Source organism: Poromitra crassiceps (assembly GCF_964638095.1).
Source record: "Poromitra crassiceps genome assembly, chromosome: 2".
In the NCBI taxonomy this organism is placed as follows: domain Eukaryota; kingdom Metazoa; phylum Chordata; class Actinopteri; order Beryciformes; family Melamphaidae; genus Poromitra; species Poromitra crassiceps.
The window spans coordinates 16186185-16198684 of NC_139624.1; the positions used below are offsets into that span (position 1 = coordinate 16186185).

At 42.9% G+C, this 12500-nt stretch overlaps 1 protein-coding gene across 1 annotated transcript in view; it reads left to right on the top strand.

Annotated features, from left to right (window-relative positions):
• Nucleotides 1–12500, top strand: part of LOC310798616 (receptor-type tyrosine-protein phosphatase mu-like) — a gene marked incomplete at both ends in the record, with an annotated part of 303831 nt that overhangs the window by 1006 nt on the left and 290325 nt on the right. The gene's annotated exons all lie outside the window — the stretch shown is intronic.

Here is a 12500-nt window from a genome sequence, read left to right on the forward strand (position 1 = left end):
GTTGTGGGCACTGGGTGGGGATCTGGCCTGGTAGTCTGCCAGGTCCTGAAGTCTGACTGCACAGTGTTACAAGAACCAATCTAAACGTCTTCTTTTTATGAGAGGCAAATTTGGAATTGGACAGATGAAGCCTATGCACAAGTACAAAAAAACGGCAGTTCCCTGAATGGCCACTTGAGGCTGGCTCCATTCCCCATTCTCCCCCATGTTAAAGTGCCCAACTTTACAACAGGATTAAGCAGCCACGTTCAAAACACGGTTTAGCTCATTTTACCCGTGGGGGTGGATTTTTATATAACTTGCTCGTTTAGAGTAAAATAGAAAATAGTGACTATATTTTGGGGGTGATTGACAGGTCATCTGTCCAGTGATTGCACAGGTCACCGAGCACAGACCAATAGCAGGTGGAGCTGCGGCTCTGTGAAACCCCCAGTCGTGCGCGAGCTGTGCAAGAACCCCAAGATGGTGACGGCATGGATGTACTGGATGGAAGAACTGCATCATAGGCCCTATGCAGTTCTTCCAAGCATTTTGAAGGTTTTTTCTTCCTGCTTTTACTTCTGTGACGTGTGGTTGTGTTCAGGAGCGAGCCCAGGCTCAGAGTTATAGAGGCCATATACACCTGGAGCTAACATGTGTTTTCTGTCATCAGATTTGTAATCAGATTGTGTTTTATCACTTGAAATGCCAGGTGTAAACACCCCCAAAACGCATTGAAGAAGGATTGCAATCTGATCGGCCGAACCACCTCCGGAGGTGGTCAGGGATGCATTGTGTACACATTGAACACACGTGTAAATGCAATGTGTCCTCTCAATCTGGATACAGCAACTTTATGCGGATTGAGAGGACAACCATTTATGCAATCTGATTACAATCTGATTACAATCAGATTGCAGAAAACGCATGTTAACGCCAGGTGTAAATGGCCTCATAGTGGCCAGAGCCATAGAGCTCCAGAAAACGCCTCCTGGTGGATTGACTCATAAAGGAAAACTTGATAATCAAAGAGTGGTTTTTGACTTTCAGTAGTCTGACTCACTCTAAGCATGGCTGCAGGGATGAGCTCTGCCATTGGCTCCGACTATTTCAGTCTGAGCGAATGGAAAGCCCTTACTCTAAGGTTCAGAACCACTGGGTAATGTCACGCTGACTCTGTCCATATTTTGATACAGTCAGAATAACAGACCAACTGACTGAAAGCTGCTGGCTGTTTTCTGTAGACAACAGTCGGCTATGTTAGCTTGTCGGCTATGTTAGCTTGTCGGCTATGTTAGCTTGTCGGCTATGTTAGCTTGTCGGCTATTTAATAAGGCAAGTAATGAAGTAAAGCAACTGGTTAGTTTCAAAAGTAGCTTTCCCCAACACTGACGACTACCATTCATATTCTCTTCTGTTTCCATTGCTAAGTAAAGAGCACCACCGTGCGTGTGTGTGTGCACGAGCGTGTGTGTGTGTGTGTGTGTGTGTGTGTGTGTGTAGGGTAGTTAACATGCTCGTGGTCACTCGGTGTTGGGAAATACTGAACAAGAAGACTCTGTGTGTGTGTGTGTGTTTGTGTGTGAGAGAGAGAGTAGGGGCAGAGAGAGATGGATAGAGAGAGTAACATGCACACACACACACACACAGCGAGCGAGAGAGAGAGAGAGAGAGTATTAGATTGAAAACCACAGAGAGAGAAGACTCATTTTCTTAATCAGGTCCAGATGTTTTCATTCAGTCCTGCATACTTCAGAGAGAGAGAGAGGGGGAGAGAGAATGAGAGACAGAGAGAGAGAGAGAGAGAAAGAGAGAGAAAGAGAGAGACGCTCCAGCCAGTAACTCTGCCAGCTCACTAATAGCTACCATGTTTATACAGCACTGTGTGTGTGTGTGTGTGTGTGTGTGTGTGTGTGTGTGTGTGTGTGTGTGTGTGTGTGTGTGTTTATGCGTGTTTATGCATATTTGTACTATCTGTGTGTCCATATGCAGGGCCAAACATTGTGTGTGAGTGTACAGTGGCCATTCTAGAGTTTGTTGGGCCCCTTTAGGCGGTTTTCACTGTCATTGCAAATCGTCTATTGGTTGGTGGGGGGAGGAGGGGGGGGGGGCGTCACTGCTGTGGAGTGTTGTCAGCCCTCGGGAGCCCCCTACGGCCGTGCCTGATCATAAGCTACGCCTCTCTGTGTGTTCATGTGTGTGTGTGTGTGTGTGTGTGTACACACACATTTGTTTGTCTACGCCTGTGTGTTTCTTTGAACTCCTTTTTCTTTACCTCTTTTTTCGTTTTTATTTGTGTATATTGTCAGTGACTGCGTGTGTTGCTCTTTCTTGCTTTGTGTGTATTTCTTCGTGTGTATGTGTGTGCATGTGTGTGTGTGTGTGTGTCAGTAGATCTGTGCTCCGTTGGGATTGGCTGAGAGTTAATAGATTACAGTGGAGTGGTGGATTGTGGGTAATCCGGCCCACCAGCGCTCAGCTAAATGTTATCAGATACACACACACACACACACGCGCACACACACACACACACACACACACACAAATGCACTAATGCCCCAGCAGGGGGCGACTCCAAAGGCTCCAAAAAGTAGTCAGATTGTATAGAAGTCAATGGGACAATCAGCCTACTTCTCACTTGATTGATGAGCTCAGTAAACACGGTTGTGTCATAAAAAGCTGTCCTAAACGTTGCACTTGCCTCACAGCAAGAAGGTCGTGAGTTCGATTCCCACCTGGGGGCGCTGTTGGCACCGGGGGTATGTCTCCCCATGCCTCCGGTGCCTGATGTTATCTGGTGAAAAATGCCTTTCTGTGTGGAGTCTGCATGTTATCTCCAATGCTCCCCTGGGGTTTCCTCCATATGACATCAATACTCATACGCTCTCTCCTCATACACTCTCTCCGCCATACGCTCTCTCCTCATACACTCTCTCCTCATACACTCTCTCCTCATACACTCTGTCCTCATACACTCTGTCCTCATACACTCTCTCCTCATACACTCTCTCCTCATACACTCTCTCCTCATACACTCTGTCCTCATACACTCTCTCCTCATACACTCTCTCCTCATATACTCTCTCCTCAAACACTCTCTCCTCATACACTCTCTCCTCATACACTCTGTCCTCATACACTCTCTCCTCATACACTCTCTCCTCATACGCTCTCTCCTCATACACTCTCTCCTCATACACTCTGTCCTCATACACTCTGTCCTCATACACTCTGTCCTCATACACTCTCTCCTCATACACTCTGTCCTCATACACTCTGTCCTCATACACTCTCTCCTCATACACTCTCTCCTCATACACTCTCTCCTCATACTCATACACTCTCTCCTCATACACTCTGTCCTCATACACTCTCTCCTCATACACTCTCTCCTCATACACTCTCTCCTCATACACTCTGTCCTCATACACTCTCTCCTCATACACTCTCTCCTCATACACTCTCTCCTCATACACTCTCTCCTCATACACTCTCTCCTCATTGGAAACAAGTGAAAATAGATGCTGGACTCAGGAAAAGAAGCTATGTGGACACACAGCCTTAGATCTCTCTCTGCTACAGCTAGACTCCTTCAACACTCCCTGTCTACACACACGCACACACACACACACACACACACACACACACACACACACACACACACACACACACACACACACGGTTATCAATCATGTGTGTGAGGGTTAGAGAAGGGTATCAGCTCTCATTGTCCCACACATCCATCACACACTGTGTGTGTGTGTGTGTGTGTGTGTGTGTGTGTGTGTGTGTGTGTGTGTGTGTGTGTGTGAAGCAGCCTAGAGCTCTGCCTCCACATGTAAAAGCTGTCTCCATGGTAACCAGTAAGCGTGTTTTAGCGTGTACTTCCTGTCTGTGTTTAAAGGTCAAAGGTCATGACACGAACAGACACACACACACACACACACACACACACACCGTGTTATGATTCTTACTGTTAGTGAGTTTACAGTAACCACAGAAACACCACCCAATAGATGAGTGTAATGGCTTTATGTGTGTGTGTGTGTGTGTGTGTGTGTGTGTGTGTGTGTGTGTGTGTGTGTGTGTGTGTGTGTGTGTGTGTGTGTGTGTGTGTGTGTGTGTGTGAGAGTGAGTGAGTGAGTGAGCAAGAGAGAGAGAGAGCTAGAGAGACTTGAGTGTGTGTGTTACATTCCATCCTACATTTCCATTTCCTGTTTGCGGTCACAAACTGAAGAGAGGGAGGGTGAGTAGAGAGTCATGTTAATGGAGTTATGAAGGCATGGTTGTTAACCTGCACACACGCACACACGCACACACACACACACACACACACACACACACACACACACACACACACGCACACAAAAGACAAGGCAGCTTCATTTAATTGTAAACTTGACTTAATGTGTATTTATTATGAATGTGTATGTGGAGATGATGTATTGTCTTATATGTTTTGATGTTGTGTTTTATGTTTTTAGGACATGTCTTCTCTGGTGGAACGCAGACACATTTCCACTCTGTGGACAATAAACCTTGGTGTAATAGTAATTTGTACAGCACCTCCTACACTGAGGCAATTCAAAGTGCTTTATAGAATCATAAAACCCACAGTCAAATATTTTCAATTAGAAGTTCAAAAGAGAAAAGAGTTAGAAAGTGAAGTACGTCAGTTCAAATCAAGGCCACGGAAGAAATGACCACCCAGCTCCACTAATAACCGTCTTGTGTTGATAATGAATGTAACGGTCATAAATATGCCTAACGTTACTGTTATGCTTATGGAACATTGTTTGACTGTTCAGTTTGGTCAACTCCAGGCATTAGACGGTACCCGGGGAGCAGGCTCTGCCTGCAGTTAGCTGCAATGAGACTGCACATTATTATAACGTTAGCTTGATGCTAATCGCGGCTAACTAATATTGATTTACACATTTACATTTATAGAAATTACCACCCAGCTCCACTAATAACGTTACCGTCTTGTGTTGATAATTAATCTAACAGTCACAAATATGCCTAACGTTACTGTTATGCTTATGGAACATTGTTTGACTGACTTCAGATTGGTCAATTCCAGGTAGTAGACGGTACCGGAGGAGAAGGCTCTGGCTGCAGTGAGACTACACATTATAACCTTAGCTTGATGCTAATCGCGGCTAACTAATAGATTTACAGATTTACATTTATAAAAATTACCACCCAGCTCCACTAATAACATTACCGTCTTTTGTTGATAATGAATGTAACAGTCGTAAATATGCCTAACGTTACTACTGTTATGCTTATGGAACATTGTTTGACTGTTCAGTTTGGTCGCATCCAGCTCACATCAACGCCAGGCATTAGACGGTACTGGGGGAGCAGGCTCTGACTGCAGTTAGCTGCAGTGAGACTGCCTATTATTATAATGTTAGCTTGATGCTAATCGCGGCTAACTAATATTGATTTACATTTATAGAAATTACCACAAGCTCCACTAATAACGTTACCGTATTGTGTGGATAATGAATGTAACAGTCATAAATATGCCTAACGTTACTGTTATGCTTATAAAACATTGTTTGACTGTTCAGTTTGGTCAACTCCAGGCATTACCTGGTACCGTATAATACAGGGGAAGCAGTGTAGTTCCTGGCTCACGCTAACGTGAATATCCTTATCCATTTCCCCGCAGCCAATGCAAGCCAAAACACGACCAAACATGCCACAATAACGTCCCCTAATTCATCCAGAATCCTTCCTGGGCATCTCGAGGCTGATCTGACCGATAAATAGTCCAGGTTGCCGTTTTCAAGTGACTTTGATGAGTTAATGTTACAAAGCAACCAACAGCTCTGCTGTTGCCAGGCAACTGCTTGTGCGCGTGCGAGTATGGTGCCCGCGCGTCAGCTCGTTCACACGCTGCCTGCAGTTACTCTTAACGGCCACCGGTGTCAGTAATAGTTAGAACTTACGGATAGGACCTTTAACTTCCGGTTGAAAGGTCAACATGTAAACTGTCTGGACATTTTATTTATTGCTAAATTGTTATTTATTGTTATAAGTTCTTCTTGAAGGGTGATGGGCATGCCTTCACTTCACTGTGAAAAAAAAGCACTTTGGGCATCAGGGGAAAACGGGCAGATGCTTGGCCACCCCTAGCACCCCCCCTCTGCACGTGTCTGGTCAGGTGGGTTTTGCCCGTGGTTTCCCACGGACACGCCCACTTAGGAGACTTTTGGCAGGTCTGAGTCTATTGGAGTCAATGGGAGGAGTGAACGTGATCTCAGATTATGACAGATCCTTTCGCCCCCATAGTCATTAAATATTCAGACCATTTTCGGAAGCCACATATCTTCTGAAAATTCTGACACTAAAATGGCATTTTTCAGACAGACAGATCAGGAGAAAAATGTATTTTGTCCGTGACCTGTCTCTGTCTCAGCAACACAGTCTCGCAAGAGTTTGCAACAGGAGCTCATGTTAACAGGGAGCGATTAGCTAAAGCTGAAGTTTGTTGTTGATGTGGTAGCTAAATCTGTGGTTGGAAAAAATATTTTTGTAATTGAATATCTTAGTTACAACTATATTGAGCTAACAAGGGGCAGCTTTGTGTTTATGTGGAGTTTGGGAACTCACAATCTCTATTTCAAGTTAGCTTGCTAGGTCAGCACTAACCCCGCGTCACCAGGCTCTCTCTCTCACAACACTTCAGGGGAGAGGTGACCATTTAGGAGACTTGCTGGTACCATTTCTTACAATTGGCGGAGCCTGCGGTGCCGTATCTCTAGTAATATTGAAAATCTCTGGTGAAGCTGTCGTCTAGCTCTTTGAGTTCCTAGATAAAGCTCTGTCATCTATACCAGTGTTTCCCATACATAAAGGAGTTTGTGGCGGGCCGCCACAAAAGGATTTCGACCGCCACAAAAAGATGTTGACCAAAAAAAAAAAAAAAAAATTAACAGTGCACCTGAACGCATCATGCAAGATATCCGCTGAATAAGTGTCCAATAAATGCAATAAATGTTCATGTCATTCTGGCCAATACTTCTGTTATAGCATTTCAGTCTGGAATATGGAATATCTTTCAATAATCTATGATTTAGCTGCTAAATTGTCAAATACCGCCATCTGCTCGCTACCCAGGCACTTATGTATGTACTTAACCTAACTAACTATCCGGTGTGCACAACATTGTCAGCCTAACTCCGGCTGACACCCCAAAAACCTACAATCCGCTACAGAAAAATGTATATTGTTTGTTTATTAACTGGCCCCTCGCCTTCTATCATTTCACGAAAGTGGCAAAGCAAGTTGAGTATCCCTGACCTATAGGGAGAAATTTAGTTTGTAATTGTAAACCCACAGCACAGTAATGATGACATGTTCTTCATAGATCTAGCCTTTTAATTTTGCTCTTAAGCTTTCTCAAAGTACACCAAATTCATGCATTTTACTTTAAAATGTTTAAAAAAATCACGCGGGGGGGCATGCGCCCACACCCCCCTAGGGGGTCTGCGGTCCCACCCCCACAAATACTCAAAATCCTGTGGGAAATACTGTATACTGTAGCTATTTGAGTTCCTAGATAAAGCTCTGTCATCTATACTGTAGCTATTTGACTTCCTAGATAAAGCTCTGTCATCTATACTGTAGCTCTTTGACTTCCTAGATAAAGCTCTGTCATCTATACTGTAGCTCTTTGACTTCCTAGATAAAGCTCTGTCATCTATACTGTAGTTATTTCACTTCCTAGATAAAGCTCTGTCATCTATACTGTAGCTCTTTGACTTCCTAGATAAAGCTCTGTCATCTATACTGTAGCTATTTGAGTTCCTAGATAAAGCTCTGTCATCTATACTGTAGCTATTTGACTTCCTAGATAAAGCTCTGTCATCTATACTGTAGCTCTTTGACTTCCTAGATAAAGCTCTGTCATCTATACTGTAGCTCTTTGACTTCCTAGATAAAGCTCTGTCATCTATACTGTAGCTCTTTGACTTCCTAGATACAGCTCTGTCATCTATACTGTAGCTATTTGACTTCCTAGATAAAGCTCTGTCATCTATACTGTAGCTATTTGACTTCCTAGATAAAGCTCTGTCATCTATACTGTAGCTCTTTGACTTCCTAGATAAAGCTCTGTCATCTATACTGTAGCTATTTGACTTCCTAGATAAAGCTCTGTCATCTATACTGTAGCTATTTGACTTCCTAGATACAGCTCTGTCATCTATACTGTAGCTCTTTGACTTCCTAGATACAGCTCTGTCATCTATACTGTAGCTATTTGACTTCCTAGATAAAGCTCTGTCATCTATACTGTAGCTCTTTGACTTCCTAGATAAAGCTCTGTCATCTATACTGTAGCTATTTGACTTCCTAGATAAAGCTCTGTCATCTATACTGTAGCTCTTTGACTTCCTAGATACAGCTCTGTCATCTATACTGTAGCTCTTTGACTTCCTACATAAAGCTCTGTCATCTATACTGTAGCTATTTGACTTCCTAGATAAAGCTCTGTCATCTATACTGTAGCTATTTGACTTCCTAGATAAAGCTCTGTCATCTATACTGTAGCTCTTTGACTTCCTAGATAAAGCTCTGTCATCTATACTGTAGCTCTTTGACTTCCTAGATAAAGCTCTGTCATCTATACTGTAGCTATTTGAGTTCCTAGATAAAGCTCTGTCATCTATACTGTAGCTATTTGACTTCCTAAATACAGCTCTGTCATCTACTGTAGCTATTTGACTTCCTAGATAAAGCTCTGTCATCTATACTGTAGCTCTTTGACTTCCTAGATAAAGCTCTGTCATCTATACTGTAGCTATTTGACTTCCTAGATAAAGCTCTGTCATCTATACTGTAGCTATTTGACTTCCTAGATACAGCTCTGTCATCTATACTGTAGCTCTTTGACTTCCTAGATACAGCTCTGTCATCTATACTGTAGCTATTTGACTTCCTAGATAAAGCTCTGTCATCTATACTGTAGCTCTTTGACTTCCTAGATAAAGCTCTGTCATCTATACTGTAGCTATTTGACTTCCTAGATAAAGCTCTGTCATCTATACTGTAGCTCTTTGACTTCCTAGATACAGCTCTGTCATCTATACTGTAGCTCTTTGACTTCCTAGATAAAGCTCTGTCATCTATACTGTAGCTATTTGACTTCCTAGATAAAGCTCTGTCATCTATACTGTAGCTATTTGACTTCCTAGATAAAGCTCTGTCATCTATACTGTAGCTCTTTGACTTCCTAGATAAAGCTCTGTCATCTATACTGTAGCTCTTTGACTTCCTAGATAAAGCTCTGTCATCTATACTGTAGCTATTTGAGTTCCTAGATAAAGCTCTGTCATCTATACTGTAGCTATTTGACTTCCTAAATACAGCTCTGTCATCTATACTGTAGCTATTTGACTTCCTAGATAAAGCTCTGTCATCTATACTGTAGTTATTTCACTTCCTAGATAAAGCTCTGTCATCTATACTGTAGCTCTTTGACTTCCTAGATACTCTGTATAATAATTTAATGCTCACTCATGCACAAGTAAGCATTACCCAAACCACAAGACAAATCAAAAATTGTACTTGCCTGTGGCAGCTCTACTTTCTCTCTCTCTCTCTCTCTCTCTCTCTCTCTAACACTCACACAGGTCATAAAACGTGTGTGTTGTTACTATGTGTCTCTCACTCTCATCACTAATATCACATTACCTGCTGCTTCCCATGTTGCACATATAGTGTGTGTGTGTGTGTGTGTGTGTGTGTGTGTGTGTGTGTGTGTGTGTGTGTGTGTATGTGTGTGTGTAGCATGTTCTGATGCTATTTGATGCCGTGTGTGAAGCAGCTGCTCTGTCTCTCTCTCTCTCTCTCTCTCTCTCTCTCTGTCTCTCTCTCTCTGTTTCTCTCTAGTAACTTCAGACATGAACTCTGGACTATGTCTGTTGAATCAGGTCTGGACATTCCCCAGAGTTACCCTTTCATATGAGTCATTGTGTCATTGTTGTTTCATGCCGTTCTTTCGGGATCTGCACTTCGTTTGCATCTATTGTCCACATTACCTCTATTGTTTTGACTGTAGCATCTATTGTCCACACTACCTCTATTGTTTTGACTGTAGCATCTATTGTCCACACTACCTCTATTGTTTTGACTGTAGCATCTATTGTCCACACTACCTCTATTGTTTAGAGTGTAGCATTGTGGGACATCTTCTTCTTCTTCTTTGCCTTGGCCGTAGGCATTGTTGCTGCCCTCTCGATGTGGACTCCAGTACTACACATTGAGGCATGCGCATGCCCAGTGTATGTGAAGCGTCAAGTAGCATGTGTCTTGCATGAGCTAATATGGAGCCTGCTCTATGTGTAGACTGGGAAGGCTTTAACTACGGTGTTTTTACAAACGCGCTAATGAAGATGTAGCCTCACATATATGAGGCGACAGGTGTCAAGTGTCAGAGGTCACTATCTCATGGCTTCTGGTTCTGGTTCATTAATGGGTTTCTGGGCCAAAATATTTGACTGGTACTCTAAAGCCTACGGTACAAGATGACCCTCCAACCGGAGACAGAACTCGCCATCTTCGGCTGCTCTGAGTCTTCTCTGAACGTCCCTACAGCTGTGCAACAATCTCTGACACAGGGGACAACTGTTGCCAAAAAAACTCATTCTGAAGGAATGGAAGTCACCTTCTTTTCAATTGTGGTTGACGGACATGACTTGTGTTATACGGATGGAGAGACTCAAGTTCCTGTGGACCAACTCAGTCGAGAAGTTTCCGGCTGTCTGGGATCCGTTTCTAGCCGACCTCGATGAGATTAGGGGCGACAGGTGACTCTCCTGGATGGTTTCTCATGGATCCCTTGCGTGAGATCCCATGGATAATATCTCTTACAAGCACATGGACACCTTATGTGGCTGGTAGCACTACGGTGTCATTCAAATATATACTGTATGTATTTATTGTTTGTTTTTTCCTTTTTTGTTTTTTTCTTTCTTTCTTTCTTTCTTTCTTTCTTTCTTTCTTTCTTTCTTTCTTTCTTTCTTTCTTTCTTTCTTTCTTTCCCTGTGTCTGAGCCTGTTCGTCTGTCCTGTTTGTATGTTCAAGAAACATTTAAATACAAATATTGGCCAAAAAAGTAGAGGTGCTCCGATTGTTGTAGAATGGATTTCACCATTCCTCATCCGCTATATAAACATTATGTTCAGCCAATATTGATATCAAATTAAATTAAGCCAAGAGCCAGAAAGATGTTTTATGAAAATATATTTAAAGAAATAAAACTCTGATAAACTCTATTGTCAGAGGACTGAATCTCAATGTACACATGATGATGTCATACATAATGTACAGAGCTCCAAATATTCAGTCAAGTCTGACAGTTGACATGGATTCTGATAGTGTAAGGCAGGGAAAGAGGAGGGGTGAATACTCTGACTTGGAGCCTTGGAGCCTGTGTTTCTCAGCAAAGCCTTCCTGTCTCAGGGTCTTTGTCACACTGAGTTTTCTGAAGGCCAGAGCAAAGGGGAGAAATCTCCTCCTTGATGTGTCTGCCTGTCCAAATATGCATTTATGACTAATAACTCATACCATTAATTATGCATTATGCAATTGTAGCTTATTGATTATTAAATGAACCAATGGAACTTTAATTGTATACAACACCGATCGATCGGCACGCAATCTGTATCGGCCGGTTTTGAGTTTTGACCCCAAATATGCCATCGGCTGATTGCAGAATTTCTCTCTTTGTCCCTTTTAAGTTAATTTGACCTACTCTTATGTGCATTATATGATATATGATAGGATATTATATTTGACTACAATCTTGCAATGTTGCACAGCTGTTTACACACTTCTTTATTCCTCTATATCTCTAACTGCCCTTTTTATTATTTTATCTGACGCTTGCTTTGGCAATTATGTTTCTCATGCCAATTAAGCCCCTTTGAATTGAACTGAATTGAATTGACAAAGAGAGAGACAGAGAGAGAGGGAGAGAGAGGGAGAGAGAGAGGGAGAGAGAGACAGAGAGACAGAGAGAGAGACAGAGAGAGAGAGAGACAGAGAGACAGAGAGAGAGACAGAGAGACAGAGAGAGAGACAGAGAGAGGGAGAGAGAGAGAGAGAGAGGGAGAGAGAGACAGAGAGAGAGAGGGAGAGAGGGAGAGAGAGAGGGAGAGAGAGACAGAGAGACAGAGAGACAGAGAGAGGGGAGGGAGACAGAGAGAGAGGGAGAGAGACAGAGAGAGAGACAGAAGCTGTGTTTCCATTACAGTTTTTCGCAAAATAATTGCGATATTTCTACAACTTCGACAATGTACAATTGCGACTTGTAGGCGTTTCCATTGAAGTTGAGTTTCGCAATTCCCGTTACCAGCAGCTGCCACAGTGATTACGCACGCGGATCTGCCCCATATCCCGTCCCCTGCATGCTCAAATCCAACCAATGGTCAATGCAAATCACAACATGAAGTTACAACGCATATAAACGAGCCTGATTATCAATTCAAAAGAACATGTTGCGG